Genomic DNA, 25788 nt, shown 5'->3' on the forward strand with positions numbered 1-25788 from the left:
AAAAAACTTTTCATACCTTTATATTTGCAAGTAGTTCTAAGTTCCATTGCTCAAATATTGAGTTTTCTTGATTGCAGAGCCTCTACTTTAAAAAATAAAAATACTTTAGTCAATATAAAGGGACGCTGATGGTGGGCATTTCTTAACTGGAATGATGGTGCAAGATGCAAAAGAAATTAAAAGTGAGAAGTTATGGCACCATTCCAGGTCAGCCAATAAAAAAATAAAATAAAAATAAAAAACCAATAAAACTCAACATTATAACAACATCATCTAGAACTACTCATAAAAGCCATTAAAATGTTACCGAAGCCATTTGCTATTTAAGTTCAGGGCTGTAAGAAAGTCAAGTACACTTTCAGACATTTCAGCAAATACCTTCATCATTTTACTTGGCATTTAAGAAGCATTTGTCCCATGCCAAAGGATCTACTTCTCTGTAGCGTCTGATTGATTAAAGACCTCACCGATTTTGCTGCTGCAGGTGTTCTTGCTGCTGCTGAAACAAGACAGACTGCCACCCTGTGACCCGTATCATTCACACTGAACTCATTAATATAGTTTTTGTGGGTCTGAAGTTCAAATATATGAGTGGCTGATGGGATAAATAAAATCCAGTATATGTGCTGTGGGGAAGTCTTGCATCTTGCACACTATTTAAAATCGTCACTGAAGCACACATTTTTATTTGCTTGTGAATGTTCCAGTTAAATACCTTCAAAATGTCAAGTATCCAAAGAAAGTCCAAAGGGATTAATACAATGGTGTTTTATGTGAGCAGTCCTTTTTAAAGCCATCTGGTGTCTTGAGGGTTTATTTCAAAAGAGTGTAAAATTTATTGATCATGATTGCTAACAATTATTTATATGGATGTGTGGTGTGATGGGGCATGTAGACAACAAAATACAGTCCAATGTTGTAAGTGACAAAACAAAAGAGGGTTTATTTACAAAAATAAACAAAAGAAAACCATGAGGGGATAGCGGTGAGGTATTTAATATATAAACCAAAAAATAGCACAGGTAGTTTCTTCAGCAGCTGTCTCTGTCAGGCTGATGGCAGACTTGCTGGTTCTTTACTCTTCAGTCGTGTCATGGTGGGCCGAGTAAAACAAGAAACAAAATAAACAGTCAGCACTTACATGAAACAAATAATCCTCACCAAGATGGCACCACCCATAAAGGTGACACATCACGGTCACATGATCTTGGTAAGGGAAACCTTGGGTTCATTCTGCTGTCGGGAGGCTGATTTGCAAACCGAAACCCCTTTGACTCATCACAGGATGTCTAATACAATTTACCCACTTTAAGTGAGAAAAGAAAACTGCAATATTGAACGATCAGAGGCACTTTGCTATCGGCAGGTTTCATAGATTTGCAGTAATCTTGTGGGGATTCAATTAAAAATGCTCCGCTTGAGCTAAAATTATTCAGAGAGGCTGCCCGTCAGGACCAGTTTTCAGCCAATGGTCATGCTTCAAATTTATATAACGGGACCTTATAGCTTTAGGATTCTCAACTGTTTGGCTCCATCACAGCCATTGATGAACCTTGAGCAGACACATCATAGTATAGTCATGGATCAGTTTGCCTGTACAAGCTTGAATGAGTTTATCTTTATCATCACGTTTCATCCATATTGCAGAGCACAACAGAAAACCAAGTCTGCAGTGTTTGTTCAAGCATTAGTGATCGTGATAGCTCTCGCCCCAGCCCCCCACAACATTTTCTAAGGCTGTCACACTGTTATCAAACCACAATGTCAGCAAACCCCAGAGAGTTATTATGGCTGTATGTCACCACCATGCAACTGAGAAGTGCTCCATCAAGGTACCTGACAGTTCTTAAGTAGGGTGATTTTTTTTCCTAAAAAAACAACAACTTCAGTTTTAAAGTGCTAGGGCAATGCTTCACCCCATTATATCTTCTGCCTCAAACAGAACCATAAAAATGAATACTGGTAAATTATCTTTTCCCTCAAAGGCTTCCTGAAGCTGGAATGTGCAATCTGATAATAGCAGGTCATCTACAGTAATATGCTTAGGCCCTTTAAAATGGCAGTAACTAACAAAATAATTTCATAAATCTTGCCTGTCTTGCATTTCCATTCGCTATATAGGTCCGTAATGTGCAATTTTGAAAGAAATTAATGTTATAGCAAACATTTTTATTTTAAAACATTGTATATGGTAAATGATATTCTCAGTTTCTGTGCTTTCCTCTCAGCAAGGGAAGTCCGTTACTATTCTACTTCCTAGGTCATTTCACTTCAGCAATTTCCTTGGGGTCAAAACATCTTACTGGCTACAAAGCATGTCAGTCATTAGGGGAAGCAGCTGGTAGGTTTGTGGCAGGAAAGAAGGTGTAAATGCCACGCTCTAGTAGAAACAACAAAGAAGTTCAACACAACCTAAAAACAGAGATTTCATTAACCTAGTGAAGTTCCAGATACCAAGTTTTAAAATGAAATTACAGGTTTGCTATATGATGTGTTTCTTTCAAAACTACACATTTGAGACATATTTACTGAATGTATGTGCATGGCAGAGAAAATGCATGGAACTAATTACTTTAGCAACTTAATTATGCAATAAACATCCTTAACATTTATTTACATTTTACTTTTGTTTTTAATGGTTGAAAGTTTAACCCGAGATATATGTTTATGTTCTTTGCTATTTATTCTATTTTAGCAACAAAGAAAAACATTCTTTAATTACCAGAACAGTAATAAAACATGAACTTGATTCAAAATAAGCTAAAAAAAACACAGACTTATTTGTTTTGGCAGAGGAATTATCACAAAAAATTGTAAATAGCTGTTCTTGTTCAAATAAATAGAAACTCCTGCAAAAGCCCTGTTTTCACTGCCAGTGGATGATGGCCTATTTCCCCATTACAACTAGGCATGTATAGTTTCTATTGAAATAAATCTTTTTAAACTTATATGAACAATTTCCAAGAAATAGGCTCAGCGGGTGTCTAGTATATTTAAAATGGGTAACTACTGCTGTATTTCAGAATGTGACATCAATTAGTGATTTTGAAAACAATACTTGCCACTGGTACTGGTACAGTAGCTCAACAGTTTCATCAAAGGGCTTTTTTTATTGTTCCCTCTAGCTTCTGTGTCAGTACCAAAATTCAACATTCTACATCACCCAGATAAGTCACAGCCTGTGTGGATATGCCTCGAGCGACTTTATGCCAGTTCTGTATATTGTTTAAATCAATATATGCCAGGTACTCTGTTGATACCCAGCTACTTAGCAAACCCAATCAATTAGATCCAATCATACCAACTGGTTTCCATTTTAATCTAATCAACATCCACAGATTCAAGGTTGGAATTAGATTAGTAATTAATCCTTTCTTTTTTCAGTTTGTGTCATGAACTAAGTGACCTAGTTTTTTTAAAGGCTCATGGCCTTTCGCTTCGTTTAGGTTACCACATTCGTGTACATCATTTTGCATTCAAGTGGTTGAAATTCTATCAAAGTTATTAAAAAATAAATATGTTTTTGATTGCAACATTAAAGATTATTATGTAGCGTATATAAACTTCACCATTAAGGAGGTTAAACTATGAATTTGATGATACCATGATTTTGGGATAAAGAAAAAAACACAGTATAAATAACTGTCCATAGCTTTTGTTTTAAACTTACATGTTCCGTATTAGAAGATCCACCGATGTACCGTAGGAGGTGTTGAACAAACGTGTCTATATTTGTATAGCACTAGGAGATCTATCTTTAACAGTTGCCTGGTAACATACATACATACATACACTGTCTTCATATGATGTTAACTAAAATGAGCATTGTATTTTGGGGTTGGATTATAAGACTGTCCTAGAAATGGAGTGATATCTCCTGCTGATTAAGTTTAAACATAGGAGTGAACTCCAGACAGTCACCACAAATATTTGGCACAGTATTTACAAAACTGCAATTGTTTCCATGGCAGCTAAACATGACATATGTGCTAATACTCTCAATGTAAAAATAATTCAATAACAATTGGATAAGCAGTTCTCTATACATAAGTAAAACATATGCGTTTATACATATGGACATAACTGAATGTTGTAGCTACATGGCTACACGGTGCATCTACTGTACAAGGAGATAACATTTATGGTGGAGACTGCTGCCCCAAAGTACAATAGATGTGCCCTATTTTTATATTTCATTTTTTAAGGTACTGGATTGCTAAAGCATTTACATTGTATTGTAACTATAAAAGTCTTCTGCTTTTGTAATTTGAATTATCTCTGTTATATACCAAATCCAAGGCTACCAAAAGACTTGTGTGACAGTTATTATTATAATAATAGATTACAGTACTGCAGGACCAGAGGCAAAATAACATGCAGAGAATATATCTGGAATCCTTTTGCCAGAAGGGCATTGTGATGGCAACCTGTTTTTATAGCTCAAGGATTACCTCCACTGCTGGCTTCATGAATGCATTCTCTTGATTGCCTATTCTGCTACCTTGTTAATGTATTGATGTTGTCAATCATTACAAAATGTAATTTTTCAAATGTATCTAAGGACTAAAATGTAGGATGACTTCATTGTTTCCTCTGTTAAACTCACATAAATAAAAAGCACTTTTTTTTGTTTGTTTTGCATTGTGAGGAATATATAAAGGTCTAACAAACCTGGTCTTTCTGTTTGGTTTTTTCAATGCTATTTACTTAAACCTCTACAAAGTGTTGTATGTTTAAACATACATGTAATTTTAAAAGACCTGATAGTGTCTGTATCTCTCTCTCTCTCTCTCTCTCTCTCTCTCTCTCTCTCTCTCTCTCTCTGAAAGGCCTTATATATTACGCAAATTGTACAGTTTGTATGCAGTTAATCTAATTTAGCTGCAACGTATATACATTGGTACTGTATGTAAAAAAATATATTAATTTTAATATTATAAAGTTAAGGTACACATTTGCACTTTAGTTATTTAACAGCGGAATTTTAGCATACCTTTCTTGAAACTTTTTATTCTAGGAATTTGGACAGGTATATGGACAAAAAAATAACAAAGCAGGATGAAAGATTGTGCATTTTAACTATAGTGAGCCAAAGACAGAAACACAATGAACAGTGTCGCTGATTTGAAACGGATTGCTCACATTTCTTTGCAGGTCTGAGCGCATCATATTTCTGACACTCACTTGACCCTCCTTTGTGTTCTACTGACCCTTCAGAGAAGCCTCCCTCCGGACCTGTGAACCTCGCTGTAGGACAAATGCTCTGCCAGGATAATTGAGTTACAGGAATGTTCTTCTATGGCAGGTCTCTGAACTATGTAAATGTCAGCCTTGAAAATCACAAGTGCTTCCACAGGCTTGTAACAGACTCCAAAAGAGATATGAAATAAATGATATGTCTCTTATCCTAGTTTATTTTAATTGCCAGTAGAATTCCTTGATACCTTCCTGGCAAAAGAAGTTAATTGGTTTCTATCACAATTACAACTGAACCCACTATTCTTTAAGCAGAAATGTGCTTGAAGTTTTAGTCCATCAGTAACAGGTTATTTCAATGAATAGTCCCATAAATACTGCTCTGAGAGGTACAGTCCCATACTCACTGTTTAAGCCACTTACTGTGATACCTGAAGATAACATACTTATATTTTAGCTTCAGGTAAATTCAGTTGTTTAAGAGTGTCCATTGACTCCATTTCAAACTCTACCCTCCAACAAGTATTGGAACAGATAAATTAATTCAGAAAGACTGGGATGGGTCATTTGTTGCCAGTTTTCCCCACTCAGATCCCTTTCCTGAATAGATAATTGTCTCCTATTCAAAAATGTGCCAATTATTTTAATGAGCGACAGTATTTTAATGCATACTTTTATACAATGAAGATTGCATATATAACATGCAAGCCTGCTTGAGTTTAATTTCTTATTTTAATTAAGTAAAGGCTTTGCTTTTTACAACCTCTAATGCAGAAGAAAGATTTTAACAACTTGTTAAAAGTGAACATCTACAGCTATGAATCAAGCACAACAGAAACAAACTGTAAGCTGCATTATTGTGCACCATTCCTGGCAGGTAAAAAAGTCAAATTTCAGCTGCTTGTTATGACAGACTCAACTACAGTAAAATTACTAATTATTCTATGTTTTTGTTTGGAGGCATGGTTGAAACATAAAATTGTTCGACAAGAAGGATTTTTATGTATAAAGTACTGTACAACAGTTAATCTTGAACCTTTTCATAGATATATATCTTTTGGAGTATCAGATTTATTAACAATACATTATCCCAATTTTCACGGTTTCCTTTTCAAAACATATACTGAAAGAAAAGACTGAAATATCTGGCATATGTGGAATACTGGCATTTCTGTTTCTAGGCCGAGATTCTCAGCTGTATGAATGGGTATTTGTGGAAACTAATGACCTGTTGTCACAAACGATTTAAAGATAACAGATACAACGACTGTGTGCTGTGAGACACCTGGGGCATGGATTTCTTAAATAGCTATAAACGTAACATCAATCTTGCTAATTGTACTGTAGATGCTCTACTATAACTAGCCAGCTTTTCTAAAATGAATAATTACTAGAGTGTGTATGTGCCTTTTACCCGTAAGTAGCAGTTAAGAAATAGATAAACAGATGTTACAAATATTTGTTTAATTTCACATTTCTGAAACTATTTACAAAATTATCCTGTTAGGTACAGCTATAGCCAAACATTTTGCATCACCCTATAGAATTAACAAATTTTGCTTCATAAAGTCAAATGAAACCTATTGAATTACATACCGCTTGGTAGTTTCCCATATACTTAACAAAAAACTAACAAATGTGACATTTCAAAATACTGTACTACTAATATGACTTTTGCAATATCATTTTGTAGATCTAAATTATGTTCATACAGCTTTTTTTTTTAATTAACAAAATTTTAGGTAATTTTTTTCTAGGTAATGTAAAACTTTTGCCCATAGTTCATTTAACGCCAATTTAACATCCTAATCCGAATGTTAATATATATGTATATGTGTGTATATATATATATATATATATATATATAGTATTAGCTGGAAAATCTAGATTCGAGCATATCACCCATAACCTCAAAACTATCAATCAGAATTATAAAGTAAAACTATAAGTAACTAAGTCAAGAAGACAAACTTTTCAGCTAGTGCCTTCTTTAGTGTTTGTCTCTTTACTTGGCTTCATCAACTTTATATTATTTATTTAATGGGTGGTGGGATGGGGCAGTTGTAATCTGTGTTTTAAATCTTACTCTACAATAAATATAATAACATTGTGTCCATTAATACTTTTTTCCCACTTCCTCCTCAACTGGACTCAAATCCTGCAAATGGAAATTTGAAAAAAAAAAACTGGAGCCATAAGGGACTATTGTGGTAGATGCAAATTATGTTTCTAATGCATTATTTATTTTCTGATAACCTAGAAAGCAATAGCCATTCAATGACTGACAGGGTCAAGAACTTATTTCATGAGCACATCAGGGGTTTTACACACCTCCTCTGACCTGTCAAATGGCTGGATTTCAACACAGTTGAAGCCCAAGCTACTGTTTAGTTATGAAAGTGTAGAAACAGACAGATGTAATATATACAGTACATTGATTTGAGTTTTCTCTAAATGTGACATGTGATCTACCATATGCAGTTAATGTATTGTATTTGTATACAGATGAAACGCATCTACAGATACCAACAGTATGGGCAGAAATATACAGAAAAAAAGGTCATGGGGATATACTTGCAAAAAACAAAGTACACGAGAAGGAGGACTCAACTAAAGCTTGTGTAGAAAGTGATCAAATATATATTAAGTGAGCATATGAAGCATATCAAGTTTGGTCATTCTATATTGTTCTCACCATCGACATAATAACGTATTGTATATCCAGACTATATAAATGGCAGGCTTTGTTAGCAAACCTAAATCAAATTAATAGAAGCACATAATAGAAGAACTACACATTTTTACCACTGACAACTAACTTGAGTCAAGGGACCCCCTCATGCACTAAATTTGAGTCTATTCCATTCTATCATACCATTTTTGCCATATTTTATCTGTTGATAAGTGTTTCATGGCTATCTCTAATCATTGTTGACTGGAGTATTGTGCTCTTTCACCCCTGGCACATCGAACCCGTGAAGGCTCGGTACGGTACTGTATGGGTACGGGTGCTTCTCCACTGGCTATTTGTTGAGCGAAGCGAGAACCAAACCGTGAAACTCCGGCCTCATAAGACATCTGAATCTGGCTCCGAGCCAAGCCGTCATTACGTTGCATCACTCAGTACACTCCAGAAAGACAACCAACAAACAACATGGCGGGCAGCGAGTGTGATGATAGAAAAGTACATCCTTGAGACGCTGAGGAAGTGCAGGCTGTAGCTTCTCTGTGGGCAGATAGAAGTGTTCAGGAATATCTGGAGTCGTGCGTCAGAAATGACGATTTGAAGCAAATGGACACGGGTATGGTACACTTAACTCACACACAAAATTCTACCAAATTTCTCAAACTTGACCTTTATTATATTAATATAAAGAAAAAAAATTCTAAACTTATTTATAAAAAAATAGTAAAACAAAATACAGCTGTACCGAACATACTACGGCTTTCGTTGCACTCGTGTAGCTTTTTTTTTTTAAGCACCCAAACAAAAACTATCCTTAAACAAGATATCTTTGGCAAATCATATTTTTAAAACCTTCCTTTTTCCCCTTCAACAGAACTAATTGAACTTTATTAAGTCGATATAATCAGTAAAATGTGTGGATTATAAAGAAATTCCTAAATATATTTACAAAATATAGCGATACAAGATATAGCTGTACCGTTGGTCTATACACCATTTGTTTGCTCATCTTTTGGCAAACTGAGATAATTAACAACAATAATTAATAACAACTGGGGCGCAGTGCTACAGGGGTCGCTGGTGCGCAGTGAGCCGAGGACACCCTGGCCGACCTAACCCTCCCTCCCCCCGGGCGGCTCTCGGCTAATTGAGCGCCGCCTCCTGGAAGCTCCCGTCCTCGGTCGGCAAAGGAATAGCCTGGACTCAAACTTGCGATGTCCAGACTATAGGGCACATCCTGCACTCCACGTGTCTTTTGTTGCTTGTGACGTCAGTAGCACGGCTCAGCTCTGCAGTGGAAAAACAACCCAGGCTCTCCTTAACCGCACCGTGAGGGCTCGGTACGGCCCCGGCGCGGCTCGTTGTACAGTGGAAAAGAGGCATTTGTTATGCCAGGCCTACAATTGAAGCAAGAAACACTTAAAAACATATTATCAATAGATCTTAAAAAGAAAAAGAAAAGCTACTATATAATACTAAAATTGCCAAGTAGCTAAGTACTGTCTTAAGCTGCTTAATACAATGTTCTATGTGGTAAACGAAGGCAAGACACCACTTTTAAGATGTTAAATAGAACCGTAGGATTCTGCAGCTACCATTGTGATGTGGAACTTGGCAGCTCTAGAGCAGGACGAGACTCAACAATCTGAGGAAGTCCTAAAGTGAAATTGTTCAAACTCTTCTGGGATGGCAAGCACTTAGCGGATGATGCCAAGCACTTAGCGTCCCTCAGGCCTATGCTGCAAATACACCCTAACATCTAAGGGTGAGACAGATTTTCACCAATCACTCAACAGTAACATTTCAATAGCTTTACAATATATAGAATTCCTGACATGACAAGACCCCTCTTGTTGGTTGAGTCTATAAAAGTGCAGCCTTCCTTTCTTTTTCTTTTTTTTTGTAAGCTATTTATATGTTGGGCAACAGCATGTCATTCAAGAATAGTAAGATACAAGTAATTTAGGAAGCTTTTGTAGTGGATTGTTTTTGTAACAACTGGACAACACATTTGTATCATTAGAAATTGCTTCTAAAACTATACTCTTGTATTTCACAGGGTTTAAAAAGATTGTTTCATGACTAAAGCATGTTTAGTTGTATATTCATGACACTTTCCTGGGTTGTTGATGAAGAAGCCAACAGCAGTCTAAAAACGTTTCATAAATATCAAACTGTTTTTTATTCTACTTATTTGAAAATAGTAATTATGTTACACAAATTGAGTTGGATATACTTTTAAATTACAGGTTTGAATTTTTTTTTTTCTGCATACAGCTTTGGACTCTTCAAGCTGGTTCATACTTGTCTTGCAACTAGCAAGAGATGGTAGTTTGACCAGCTAGAGTTGAGAGAATTTAACTCAGACAACTAATGAGACTAGAAATCGACCTGAAAGCCAATTGCACAATTAATAACCAGCATTTATGAGTCTTGTGTCAGGATTGGAGTTGTCCTTATTTGATTTGAAAGTCCAAGAAAATTAGAAACATCTGATCTTCTTAATAAAGCCTAGAACATAAAATGGCATTAACCTGTCCCTGGTGCCACATGTATTTATTATCTTAATGATGAAATGAGATATATGACCAAGAGTTCAAATGGTTTTCAAATGAGGACCTTTCAGATTGACTTCAGATGGTCCTCATCTGGTCTATGTAGTCCTTCATTCCTGCCCTAATGTCTTTCAGTTTGATAGCAACAGTTACACATTTTAAAAGTAGTATATGATAGAACATGAAATATATTCATGCATTAAATGCTTTAATCCTTAGCTATGTGAATAGTTTTAGCTCATTGTGATGACCATTGATATGGATGTGCATTCCTGTCTAGTATTTTATAATTACAGTACATGTTAGAATCATAAAGTGCAAGCTTTTCCGAGCTCTTTACAATTTAAAGCTTTTTAAATTGTTATTAGCACCGAATGCAATTCTAAAAGTGATAAAAAAAAATAAAACTATGAACAGCCCTGTGACGGGGAACTCCCCACCCTTGTGCATATTATGTATTATTTTCTATTTTATTATGTATTATGTTTTGAAAGATAGGCGAAAACTTGTCCGCCATTATTTGTTATTGTTTTTAAATACCTTGTGAGAATGCGTGACTGTCGGCTAATAATTATTGAATTAGCTGACAGTCACGCATATTTATTAAACCCGTGCAGACTATGGCCGAGGGATTAATAAAATAATTAACAGCCAGTTAATCCCTCTACCATAATTTAAAAGACCTGCAGCTTTGGCTGCATGGGGTGGGTTGTCCAGAGGAGGAAAGAGACAAGTAAGAACCGATACAAAGAAAACAACTGCTGCTCGTGCTGGAACAACCAGCAAGATACTTGTTATAATTATTATTTGTTTGTCTACTTGTTTTGGCCCTGGTGCCTTTTGCTTTGTGAAAGTCTTTTGTTTTGTTTAAACCTTTTATTTATTAATAAACGCGCCACAGCGCTTTTCATACCCCAGTTGGCTGTTGTTGTGAATTCATTACCTGGTCTGACGTCACAAGTCCTTATATTAAGGTTGATAACTTTACTTACTTTCATAATAATCATATATATTAAGTTTTAATTAGATATTAAGATACAAAAAAGTTTTGTCCTGTCATTCTTCTTAGTGCTCGTAATGACTTGAGACCTCTATTGACATGGCTAAAATGCAAGTTGAAATCTAAGGTATGCTGCACTACTCTTCAAGTTAAGAAGCTACTCTTCAGTAATAAGTATGTGAATTCAGTACACACACAACTCTGTGGTTTCAGGTGATTTGTAAAACATGTCTAAGCATTGTTTCCGTAAGTAAGAGAAAGCATTGCTGTTATGTCAGGAGTCTTGAGCTGGAGCACAAGAGAGGGTCAAGGTGCATAATTCCAAAATAAATATAATTCAGCCTCCGTGAAATTTTACTGAATGAAAGGATGTCAAAATCCACACACTAAAAATACATTCCATGGTGTCCATTTCCAATCTCTGAAATGCACTAAATTATAATTTATATTTGATAGGAAATTCATACTTGAAGGGAAATCATGCAATCCAAAGAAGAATGACTGGATTTGCTTTGGTATTGTTCTTTGCTGATTGTTAAAGAGTTCAGACATCACACAGGGGCTCTGGAAGCACAGACAGATACTTTTATCAGAACAGCAAAAACTTGAAATGGTGGATGGTCTTATAAAATTAAGTTTCTAAATTTTATAAATCTAATAAATGATACGATATTGATGCGATACTTCCATCTAAAATGTTTTCGTAACAGATACAATGCTCAGATGGAAATAACATTATATTAAAATTTGCTATACAGCTATATATTGTTTTTTTTAAAAGATAACACTCTTTAACCTTTATAGTTATGAAAATGTAATAAAAATATGCAGTGTTGTTTGTTAATGGAACACAATTAGATTTACATGCACTAAAAAAATAATGTTTTAGAAAATAAATCTGTCATACTTCATAATTACTGGAAGTCATTTATTTAATTTTGTATTTATGTCAGATTTTGTATGTGATTTTAATGTCAGATCTTTCAGAATGTTTGTGCATATAAAACCCCACACTAAATAGAATTGTGCTTATTATGAAATAAAATTAGTTTGATATCATTTAAAAACAGTTTTTGTTTGATTGAAATTGTATCCAGAGCAGCACTACGTTTTTCAAGCCGGTATCTCCACACAAAAAAGCCTTGTCTGTACGCACTAGCCTATAAGTGCAGGACACATAAACAGCTGTTTTGCAGACATGCCTGCACTGTGATCAAAATTGGGCCCAAACTGTTTTATCTTCTTTTTTCTTGCCATTGTGTAACTAGATTCACAATGCAAATGTATAACATTGATAAATGATACTGGAGCCCACAGCCCTCCAACCATTGTACACAAATTGTTTTCTCATAGTCCACACCGACAAAGTTCAGTTGGAGCTTGTGTTGTATTAACACAGTTAGTACAAAATATGAATGACTGTGTGATTTGTAGGCAGTTTATCGTAGTATATCTTGTTCAAACATATCTGGATGCCTTATGTCATTCTGTAATTACCCGTGTCATTTGTGTGCATCTGTTTCTGGTTTCTAAGTTCCATAATAAAGACTGTTGAAGCATACTGCTTTTTGTAATTTCCCCATCTGGCTTGTTAAAAAACTGCAGATGATTCCCTTGTATTGCCTATGGGAAATATTAAGTGCAAGGAAACCCCAAAGCTATTAAAACAAAGTAACTCACACAATTCAGTTAAAGACATTTTAGAAATATCATCTGTGTGTGTGTGTGTGTGTGTGTGTGTGTGTGTGTGTGTGTGTGTGTGTGTGTGTGTGTGTGTGTGTAATTTATTAGTTTTCAGAAAGGAGACAACCACCAATGGAATGAAAATTAACAATTTATTGAATTGACAGATAAACATGCCCTTAAATTATTACATTGTTGTTTGAGTTTGACCCATGGTCTTGCCCATTGGAGCTCATAAGCTGCACCTATGTTGCCAAAACTATGATGAATCAAGTATATGAATTAGATGATAATAAATATTTGAAATATGACACTTAAGTTAGCTTTTGAGTGGGTCTGGTAATAGAAAAACCAAAAGTGAACCTTGTTTTTTCTCCCTGCATACTTCATACTTAATGCAGCTGCTGAAAAGGCCTTTTCATCTGCTCTTACCCCTTTATTTTTCATAGATTTTGTGCAGATTTATAGGGCAGTTTCAGATTGACATCGAATTCAGATGCCTGCCTGTGTTATAATTGGCCCATGACAGACAGTCCTGTTTATTTATTTGTCTAGCTATAAATAAGGCTGCAGCTGTTGCCGTGAATGCTTCAGCAGCTGTAGGCTCAAAAACTTCCCTGATGAAAACTCAAATCCAACTTTAGACTTTTCCGACTAGATGAAAAGATTTTTGCAAAGCCAGGCACCGCCCGTTAGGTCAGGAGACAGATTCAGGTCACAAAATAAAATTACAGAGAGGAAGCATCCAAGAGCTTTTTAAGAAACATTTATTTATACTACTAATCCCAAACCAACTGCACATCATAAAAACAGCTTCCGTTTTAAATTACAGAATATGCAATCCCTATATATACAAACCACCAAGTTTAGGGCAAAGGTATGTCATTAATCACAAGAACGGTATTTTACACAATCTAATTTGAAGCAATTGCTCATCGGGCATTAGTGCAGCTTTCTTTCACAATGAGGCCACTTAGATTGGCACGTGCTTTGCGAAAACTCTGCATTCTTTGGATAAGCACATGTTCATTGTATTGAGTTATGGTAAATGTTAAGTTCCCCTTCGACTAAAAGGACTATTGCAATACATAAAGTACATAAAAATGCTGACATCTGCAGAAAGACTTAGATTTTTCAAATGTAATTACTCACCATAGTGAAAGTGAAAACAGAACAATGAACATACAGGAACCCCATGTGACACTACCAGCAATGTTAGCTCATGTGGGACACACGGCCTAGCATACAAAAGGCAAAATAAACACTGTACAAAAACTACAAACAAAAGGTGGCATGGACCTGGCTGGCGCTACTCCACTAACAATGGAGGTTCCACTTACACACCTGTCTGCTATACTGGGTGGGAGCTACTATCCCGAAACTAACTCCCTGTTCCCCGGGCAGTTCACCCAACTCCAACCTCGGTTTATACACATGATCGCTGGTTCATCACAGCTTCCTTCTCCCAGAACGAACCCCGACCAGCTCCCGACCTCGGAATATACACACGGTCGCTTCGTTTCCTGAACCCAGTCGTTCAGCAGCACAGGGACGATGCTTCGACAGCAGCAGCACTCTGACCCCTAAGGCTTTACAGCAGCCTTGATACATTAATGCAATTGGGACCCTTTTATTACTGGTGCTCTGCTGCACCACACCTCCCTCTGATTAGGAGCGCGCAGCTAGTACACACACACACACACACTGCTCATTCTCATTACTAAACACAGCACGCAGGCTGCTACACGCACAGCGTCAGGTTCCCCGTTAAACCTAATCCCGTTCTTATTTATACACTCACTACACTCTTATTTATAATATTCTATCACAGAAGCCCCCTCCTTATGTGCAGGGCTCCAGCCCTTCTACAGGAACTAAATGGCAATTTCATCTATTTTAGAAATGTGATGGTTTTCTGAATGTAACTAGCTAAATATAAAACCTTGGCTTTTCCAAGCTAATGAACACAACATATACCCCTTTCACATAGATGAGTTATGATGGCGCTGAACTGGCATTGATACTGCATTTTGGTCTGTGTGAATTGCCTATACCGTCACAGAGCCATCACATTTTACTCTCGAGGTGTTTCAGAGAATGCACTGAACCGTATCAACTCCTGTGTGAAAGGCTATGTTGGCACTGAAGCGCTGTAGTGGGCGTGGATTAAAAGTCAGAATCCCACGTGTCTGTATACCGGACGTGTTGGGTATTTTTGTCGTTGGTGTTACACGCTTTCATTTTTTTCAAATACAATGGCTGATCAAGAACGAGGTAGTAATTGGAGTCTGGAATATGTTAAGGAATTGTTAACTTTACAGGATGACGAGGAGGTGAATTCACAATCGCCATTGCCATGAAAATGATCTGTTGACTGACAGACAAGAAACAACTCATCAATCTTTATTTTCGTCTGTTAGTTTTGTGCAGCTATGGAAATAATTATTTTACTCAGTACACGGAGGCCACTCTTGCACGGCTGTTGCATCAGAATATTTGGCTGCTGCTGAGTTCGGCATCATCTTGTAATATGCTTATTTTAGCTATTTGTATCACACTGTTATTAATAAATTAAAAGTGTCAATGCATTTGTATACTACCTCCTGGACATGTTCTGCTACCTACTACATTTAAGGGTTTTTTATTCTGTTGCTTGGGGCCTTATATTTACGACAGAGACATTAAATTTGAACTGCATCTTCAGTTTAACAAGAGTTACTAATGTTATTAGATTTTAACAAACATTGTCAAGCAAGCCTGTAGCTTTAACACAGTTTCCAATTCCATCTAGAAGAGCTACAGCTGGTATAAAAAGAACATGGGATCACTTGATAATCCATTTTCTCACTGGTTTGTTCAATTCTAATCTCTACAGATTATACATTTATTAATCTGCAGTTTCTGCTTCTGATTGATAACTTCTTAAGAGTTGTATTTTTAATACCATACTGTAATAAATGTAGTTTTATTGCTGATACAACTACTGTATATCAGTATGGAGTCTATTTGACCTAGGTCAACGTTCCAGGTTTAAAAAAACAAGAAACAGCCATATGATAGCTCTTTAAGCAATTAAGACTTTATGGGACAGATTTGTAAACCATCTCTTTAGAGGAGAAGTCTCATTCAGACCTGAAATCTGCTCCCCTGCTATCCAAACACATGTACTGTACAGTCCTGGTTGCTCAACTGCTGCTTCTTCCCAGAATTCTACTATAAAATAAAGCTGTAGTGTGGTTAAGACTTCACCTCTTAATGCATGCATTGTATATACTGCCCGAAACATACCCCAAACAGGGACTTACTACAGGGACCAAACTACCATCTGACGAAATCAAAAGATGTATGCTATGCTGAATTAAACAAAACTGTTGGAACTCCACTTATGCACCACATAGAGTAAAATTACCTATTTAAAAGCACTGGTTCCCAATATACCAATATATTCTCAGGAGAAATATTATAGAAATTGTGGCTTGACACCAGCTGGCATCATGATGAGAGAACTAAACTGTGGTTTGCTCACAGTTGTGGTGTCCTTGCAGTTTTAAATGAAGAAAAAAAATATCTTGGCTTTAATATACAGTTTTTATGTAACCCAAGGGCTCAAGATACATGTACCTGCTGTACAGTCAGAAAAGCAAATAGTACAGACAAAAACAGAGTTCATGTATTTTCTTTGCGATTCCCATCAGATATGTTGTACACTTGTAATTGATCTTAAAAAGCTCAAATAATACTTCCCCTTATTAAAGGAGAAAAATACCCTACGGCCCCATGAAACAAGCACAACCAACTGACAGGACTTGTATTTTTGGCACACAAGTCTGATGACATAAAATAGTTTAATTCAAACTACCTAACTATGGAAATAGACCAGTTTTTCTGCTCACATATTTTATGAGGAATATGAAATAAAACACCATCTGTAACTCAATTATAAATTGTTGACAACTAAACTTATTTATTTGCTTGCTAAATGGATGCAGTGTTTTTCTTGCTTTATATAATTGTCAGTTTCTTTCTCCTGTTCTTAATGTTTTTAATGACTGTTTTTACTGGTACCTTTCTGTAAATGTGTGTCCAAATTAGCAACTGACATTATGGTGGGCAGTCCAGGATTAGTGCTAATTTGGGTCTGTGAAACCAGCTGATTATGATTTTATTCTGCTGCATTGTTCCATAATTTTACAAAAATGTTTATCTGTGTAACAAGCTACAGTATAGTTACATTTCTGTTCTCTTACTTATACTTCTAACAAAAACTGATTAGAATAACAAGCTAATAGCATTAATAAATACATGTTTATTTATGATATGCATGTGTGCTAATTACACTGCAGAGGATAATCAGTCATGGTGTGCTTAAGGCACTCTTGCTAAGTGTTGCCTTTGTTTATCTGAGTGAGTCTTCAGACAGACACATACTGTAGGCCATGTCTGGGCAAGCTTTGAACGAGCTCTGAGATTAACATTTCCGTATGTATTATTTCAAGGTGCATATTTAGTTCAATGTTTTAATCATTTTTTAAAAGTTTAGTCCAACTTTGAATCAAATAATTTGCTAAATGTTTCAGAGATAGATGTATCAGGCATTTTACCTGCAAATAACGGAACACTTCTTTTTTCTTTTGTGGGAATCCGACAAATAGACATTCCCACACTAGCAAGCAAATACAGGTCTTTAATTCACTAATAACAGGTTAGCCACGTCCAGAAGTCCCTCTCCTTTTATCTTTGGGTCAGTCTAGATAGCTTTCTACTAGGCCTTATACTCTACATTCTAACAAATGTATGACAAATTTACTACCGCAGGATATCAAATTGCTGGCAATTTGCCCACTGGAAAACAAGACCCATTGAGGGTTATTTTCCAAGGAGATCTGCTGGAGTATAGCGCTCTAACCCATTATTGAATTTTCTAAAGCTGCATTTTCTAAACATGGCAGAATCTATCCGCTAGTTTGGTTCATTAGTTATTCAAATGCTTTCTTTTTGGTGGAATATATAATGATCTAAGAATCTGTGTTTATTTTCCAAAGACCACAGTGGTTTATACTCTCAATTTCCACTAGTTTGCTTTCCGCCTGCTTCAGAATGGTTAATACATATATCTGCCAGAACAAAAAGAGTGACAGCACTTCAGATCGAGTCACCCTGACTTTCAACATGGATCCTATGTTAGTAGCAGCTGCTATTATCATTGAGGAAACACAAGAAAATCCAAGGAGAAGGGGAGAGTTTGTAGGCCGCGTAATGTTTGGTAAAGAATATTTTGTTTTTGCATTTGGAAGCAGTGGCGCTGGAACAATTTTTAGTGGGGGTGCTGAAAGCCTTATTACATGCTACCTTCTTTAACGGGTGGACCTAGGCTTGCACATACTGCACTCCTTTTAAGAAGTAGTATCAATATGAGAGGGAATCGAAGGAGAGCGGTCTTGCTTATGTATTTGTTTGCATTAATAAACAAAAATGACTTGATCCCTAAAGCAATATAAATGTTAGCTATGAAGGCTAATCACGTCTTTATATTAAAGAAGCAAAACACTAATTTGTATACAAAACAATGCTGCTGTTCCAGTTTGGGTACACTTCCAATTAATTAAGCTGCAGATATATAAAAACAATTATTTTGAACACAGTCATTCAAACTAAACAGGTCAAAAAGGTGCTTATGAATCATATCTGCAATGTGGATAATGATATTGCTTCTGGCTGCCAGAGTAATGATCGGCAGTGATCATTTTTATATGCACACACATATTTCTGTCAGTAAATGTCAGTACATTTGCCAGTATATGTTTTATGACAATTTACATTTTCTGCAAACAATCTGTTAAGATTGCACGGTTGCATTTTCCTGCAATTTTACAGATTTTCTTGTGTACATACAAAAAAAAAGAATAATACTATAGCGATCCGTGCACTGTAATTCCTGCTGTGTGTATGTAACCTGAGTAGCATCTTCTCCTGTTTTCTGCCTCCTGCAAGAACACTACACTGGCGACAGAAGTGGGACTTGAGATGGAACCCTTGAGCGTCAAGCAGGAGTGGTTAGGAGACAGAGTGACACACTGGAGTGGCTAATCCAGGGCAAGGAGGACTTCATGAGGGAGCTCGCCTGGATGGAGGAACAAGCCAGGACCAGTGAGGAGAGACGGCGGAACGCAAAGCTGCCCAGCTTCAACGACACCACAAGCTGGGACGCTTTCCACGCTCAAGTAACAGTATTGGGCAAGCTGTGCAGCTGGAGCAAGGGAGACATGGCACAGCAAGTGACAGCAATGCTGAGAGGAGACACCCAGATGGTACTGCTGAACCTGGCCGAGGAAGAGATGGGCAGTTACCACTACTGGGGGCCCAATTCCAAAGACAGGCATGGATGGCCAGAGAAAGCCTGGCATGACTGGCCACCAACCTGGAGAGAGAAGCAAGGCGGGCATACGCCAATGCTGCCATCCATGAGCAAGAGGAGCAAGCCTGGTTCCAGTTTATCGAAGTATATGCGCCTCACCAAGCCCCGATCACTACAGGCCGCCCTTCAACTTGTCCAAGAATGACCAGCCGAGCTGAAGTGGCGCCCACAGCAGTACAACTCCGGATGGTGATAGGCCAGCTATCTCCGATGCGAGGGAGAGGGCTACTGCAGCTGGGCCTGGGTGAGGCCACCTTTGACCAAGAGGTCTGAGTCGTGGAAATCCAGCACTAGTGCATCCTGGGACTCAACTTCCTACAGCAGGCAAGAGGACAGCTGGACCTTTGGAACGGGACCGGTGCTACACTTAGCCACACCAACCACCAACCCTGGTGCTACAGCCTTCGCAGGCACCCTGGTCAACGCCAGCCCCACTCGAACACCAGAGCGCGCTAGCCATTTCAAGGGCTCCTGCAGACCACTCTGTCTAGGGGTGAAGCACTGATGGAAAGCTAAAGAGGCCGCTGCCCTTGCCACCAACCGAGCCCCAATGAGCACCAGCCCTTTCAAGGGCTTCTGCAAAAGGCACAGCCCCAGAGTAGAGTGACAGCAGAGAGCAAGCGTAGCCACGGCTGCCATCACCACCGACCTTCCCCTCCCCAACCAAACCCCAGTGAGCACAAGCTCTTTCAAGGGTTCCTGCAAAAGGTGGCCCCAAACTGAAAGGAATTCCAACACAGAACTTTTGAACTGGTAGGAAAAAATTGCTCACCAGAGATTAGAAACAATACTGCTTGGGGTTTTGTGATTAATGAGAATGAACCCGAGGGTGGGCATTCAATTCTCATATCACACACTACCCCATTCATTATTTTCTATTTATTCTTTAGGTGTGAAACTGACTGGTGGCGCAAAAAATGAATCAAAGTCACCTCTCAAAGTGATTTTGAGTCTTGTGCTTGTCTAAAACTGGCACCGTTAGCCATAGAAATAAAAAGAAGATAGAAAGAGATTATCTTTAGCATAGAAATTGCATTGGCAGCCAGAACAGACTGGAAATAACAAGAATTTCATGACAGGGCATGCCAAATATTTTAAGATAAGCTGTCATTATAAAAATACTGCATGCATGGGCAGTGGAAATATAGCTTTAGAGTATTTGAGCTTCCTTTCTAGCCTCGATGATCCACCAGCCCACTTGCTAGAATTCATGCTAACACCTAGCAGGCTGTGAGTTTCCTCATTTATCTTCCCCCGAGACTGTTTGTTGTCATAACTCCGCTACTCTCCATACTTAATAAAACTCCCTGTCAGCTTGGCTTAATGAACCATAACAGCTCTTGACATTTGATGCCTGAGCGATGTACTTGCTACCCGGTAGAGATGTGAGGTTTCTAATTTGAGCCCCAGCCCACTCCAAGGAATGATATGGTTTACAATTTTCTTGGTCACTGAGCTTCATCCATTTACCCACTTCTCTATGGGCTGACAGGAGGACACCCATTACAACATCCAGGATTTCAAGTCACTTTGAATATATTTTTTCTTTTAACAATGGATTTTATATATATCTTGTGACAAATCCTGCAATCATTGTTCTTTTCTATTTAACCTATTGTATGTTTTCTTGACTTTGCATGTATTTATTTACTCATTTATATCACTGAAATATATGGCCAGCTTTTTGTACATTATCACAATGTTTAATCATGAGTAATGCCAGCTGCTATAAGTTGATGACAGCAGAAACCTAGATAGGATTTCTTGTATTCTTAATTATGGGCTTGTGGTCCTTCTTACTATCCTAGCACTATGGCACTACTAATATGCCATTGTAGATATAGCTTGTTGTAATCCTAACTTGTTGCATCCTAGTTCATTTGTCTTTTAGTTGTATTATTTGCACTTTCTGTATTTAAATATTAAACTTGCATTGTAACCCTTGGATAAAGGCGTCTGACAAATAACTAAATAAATAAATACATTATTATTATTGTTATTATTAATAATAATAATAATAATAATAATAATAATAATAATAATAATAATAATAATAATAATGTAATATCATGATGCATGGAAATTGACGTATGGAAGTAGTTCATGCCCCTACATGAACTACTCATAAGGTTAAAATTCAGAATTTCAGGATATTTTTCAGATCTTCACAGTGGTTATTTTACATGGTATCTGCTATATCAAAGTTTGCAGTGTGTCCAACTAAACTACTCTTACAATCTTTCTATGCCCTTGATCCATTGGAAACAGGAAATGGGGCAGCAGTGTGGAGTAGTGGTTAGGGCTCTGGACTCTTGACTGTAGGGTTGTGGGTTCAATCCCAGGTGGGGGACACTGCTGCTGTACCCTTGAGCAAGCTACTTTACCTAGATTGCTCCAGTAAAAACCCAAGTGTATAAATGGGTAATTGTATGTTAATAATAATGTGATATCTTGTAACAAGTCGCCCCTGGATAAGGGCGTCTGCTAAGAAATAAATAATAAACTATTCTCTGTCAACACTGTGATAATGTTATGATCAGTGAGTTTGATTCTTCATGCCCATATTACTTGTTTTTTTCTTTAACTGATTTATCCCACCTAGGTTGGTACATTTTCAAAGGTTTTTAGCATAAGGTAGCGGGCACATTTTATGCACCACTGGTTTTAAACAATTGCTGCTTTGTTCTTTATTTCGTCCGGTAACACTGTCAAGACCACCTGTTACATAGAACGTTGCTAGCACATCACTACCACACAGCTTGAATGTGTGGGCTATTGGGTCTCAGAAAAGAGTTTTCTAGTTTAATACAAATTCTTTCAGTTTTATACCATGCTAAGGGAGAAACCAAATGTGTGTCGCAAAGCTTTACAGTGGTTCTGTACTAAGCCTTGGTGACAACTTTAAGTAAAGGGGATTGGGAAAGATTTTACTCTTGTTGGTATGATGTAAAGTCCATTTGACAAAATTGTTCAAATTAGTAAATGGGAGAAATTTTAATTTGGTATAATTGTTACAGTTTATTTAGATTTGGCTAATGGTGGGTAAGTAAGTAATGCAGAAGCTTTACCACAATGGGCTCCATTTTAATCCAAACATAGGATCTAAATATGTCTGGCATTTACAGACTAGAACACAATAATTAAAATCCAAAGGATTGTTAGAGATGTTAGTTTTACACGCAGAGACATTTTAATAATCTAAACAGGAGCTGACTTTAGAACATTAAAATAGGGAAAATGTTTTGTTATAATAACTTTTGTAGGCTAAAAACATGATTAGGACTATATAAAAACATGATTAGGACTATATTTTAATCATGGTGTTGGAAAACCATTTAGTGCATTATTGAACACTAGGTATTACATTAGGTTAATTGCCAACCATGTGAAAGCCACTGTGCATATAGCAAATGGTAAGTCCATATTTGAACAGTAGCACAGTATAAATATTGAACAAAATATCAAAGCAGACATACACTGGATGATTTACTATGTGTACTATATACAGTACAGCAATGCATCTGCCTTTACAAAATGTCAGCTGCAGTTCTGGTTATTGATAGCATTAACATTAGGTTAATGAACCATTAAAATGAAACCCAACAGACTGAGGTTAATACACAGGCCCAAGCAAACATTGTAATAACTGAAATAATAAATGTTTAAGCAATACTTTGATTTATGGCGGTAGAAAGCACTACATATTACTCTTTCAACTAAATGTCTGACTGAGATTTCAGTAGATCATCAAAAAGACAAACATTAACAGGAAGTGTTTCTCTTCAACGTTGAAATGACTAAGACTCGTCATTTGTCATTGAATTTTATGTTTCATGTACTATTACTATATCAGGCAGATCATTACATCATTATTACATTGTCACTGCTGCTTCGCTACCAGACTAACAACACCTAAAGATGGCAGCACAGAGTGACCCACCTTCTTATTGTTCCTTATCCACCTGCATCAGGATGCACTGGTGAAAACCTCTGCACCCCACCAGATACAATGTACGGATAACTGGAATTATTGTGCTTTCAAGATTTATCATTTGAAAAATATGTTTCTAAATAACACTGCTGCTTCACTGAACCTCTGGGACAATACTTCCTCTATCCAGCACAGAGAGACGCTGCTACCCTTAGACAACGATCTGAACCACTGATCAAGAAATATCATTCAAGGTCTCTAAATCACTGATGTCTATCATTTTGTAACATTAACATTTAACTAGAAGTAAAACAATGTGAAAGTTAATTAAAGACTGGAGTAAAGTGATTGAATATGGCCTTATATGTCCTTTGTTTTAAACTTTAATATCTGATTCATATCATCCATAAGAAGAACATGACTCATTAAAAGGTTTAACAGACTTATCCAAACTGATCCTATTCTCTGATAATTTAAAAGAAAGGCATTTACTGTGGATTTGTGTGATGTTTATCCAGAACATTTGTACTTGAATCCAATGGCTCTTCAAAATCATTAACATCGCCTTACAGAAAAAGATTTTCCGCTCATGTAGAATGTGACCGTCTTCCGATTGATTAATTTATTACAAATCTGAAGACGGTCACATGTATAAAAACCAGCAGCATTGGCTGAATGAGGTTGGGTTGTTCAGAAGCGGAACGTAAGGTAAAGAGAACTAGAGAAATACAATAACAATTGCTACTCATGCTGCTTTAAAACCAGCACGATACTTGTTTATTCACTGGGTGTTTATTGTCTGTTTTGGCCAAAGTACCATTTTGTTTAGTAAAGCGTTTTTGTTTGCTTAAACTTTTTTATTTTATAATTAAACGTGCGCATCATACCGTAATACTGTGTGAGAGTCCATTCATTTCCTGGTCTGATGTCACCACAAAGCCATCCGGGTCACATATGGTGTCAGGCCATGGAAGGTACTGCGGGTACACATTTTTTTTTGTGTGTGTGAAGAGGAATTATTATTTTTTTAATGAAGAGGATGGAGGAGGGTCCGTGGTGCCTGCACTGTGTAAAGGTGTGACACTACACTGACAACTGTCCTTTGCAGGATGAAAAGGAAGCACCACCTGCCCACAAAAACAGGGGGAGGTCCAAACGTCCAGCTCCCAAGAAGAAGCAGCCTATACCGGCTCTAGCACCAAAAATTGAGAGGTATGAGAGCTGGCTGAGGGAACCCCAGTGGATACAGGCGGAGTACTACACTGCTGAGCGTGAGAGCTGGCTGAGGGAACCCCAGTGGATACAGGCGGAGTACTACACTGCTGAGCGGGATGATGAGGAGTGGTGCGCATATTGCCTGTGCATGTAATATAGCCAGGATTAGCCAACATGTCTTTACAGAAGTAATAGCCAGTTCCATCTAGGGATCAAATTTACTTTACTTTTGCAGACTATACACTGCAGTGAATGTAAAGCGGCAGCTGACCTTCAGTTCTCCTGAGCTTACAAATATAAAAACCGTTTGACTGATCTAGCCTACATTTCATATGTCTATGCCAGGCAACTAGAAGTGAAAAGCAGCTCCTGGACTCATAGTCAAAGCTTAAAACAGACATATCAACCTTAGCACAGACATCAAACATGTTAAACAGTATCTGAGTAATTGCAATAATAACCTCTCTGAATGACTGCAAACATCATAAAAATGTAAGAGGACAGTAAAAATAAAACTAAGAAAAAGTAGTTTGATGGTCCCTGAGTGGTTCACCTTGTATAGGCACAGTCGCGTGGTCAGGGCCCCGGGGAGTGCAGGTTTGCATCCTGGCAGTGCGCTCATCACTTCCACATGGAGCGCTGGCTCTAGCGCTCCCGCAGGTTATAGATTTCACCACACTACAGCTATCCCTTTTCGGCAGCTTGCTCTCCAGGCAATTGACCTCCAGTTCTCCTGAACTGTTGTGGGGAATTGCTGTGGTAGGGGAGTGAAATTGAGGAGAAAATATTATTATTTTTAAAAAGGAAGAAAAAAAGAAATGTTTTTAATGTATTCCACAGAAAAGATCAAAGTACATTTAGTGTAGGTCTTTAATTGTCAAAAATTGTTTTTTACAGTTATATAATAATGTAACGTGTCTGTTAAACTAAAAGCTCAAGGCAACTTCAGTTTACATTAATGTACACACTAATGTGTATTGAGATCATGCACATGCAATTAGCACACAGCTGCTTTTAATATGACCAGACTTGTAGTTATTAGGTGGCTTCTTACTGTATTTCACTTAAAATGAACAACCGAAAATCAATTCTGCCCAATATAAAGTC

General features: G+C 37.2%; 1 long non-coding RNA gene across 1 annotated transcript in view; it reads right to left on the reverse strand.

Moving 5' to 3' along the window:
• Positions 1-982: 982 nt before the first annotated feature.
• Positions 983-25788, reverse strand: part of LOC131737733 (uncharacterized) — a 31232-nt gene continuing 6426 nt past the window's right edge. The window contains exons 3-4 of the long non-coding RNA XR_009329337.1: positions 25235-25435; positions 983-1080 (exon numbers count right to left, since the gene is read on the reverse strand). This is a non-coding gene — a long non-coding RNA (uncharacterized LOC131737733). The remainder of the gene's footprint in view (positions 1081-25234; positions 25436-25788) is intronic.

The sequence above is a fragment of the Acipenser ruthenus genome, chromosome 8 (assembly GCF_902713425.1).
Source record: "Acipenser ruthenus chromosome 8, fAciRut3.2 maternal haplotype, whole genome shotgun sequence".
Classification (NCBI taxonomy): domain Eukaryota; kingdom Metazoa; phylum Chordata; class Actinopteri; order Acipenseriformes; family Acipenseridae; genus Acipenser; species Acipenser ruthenus.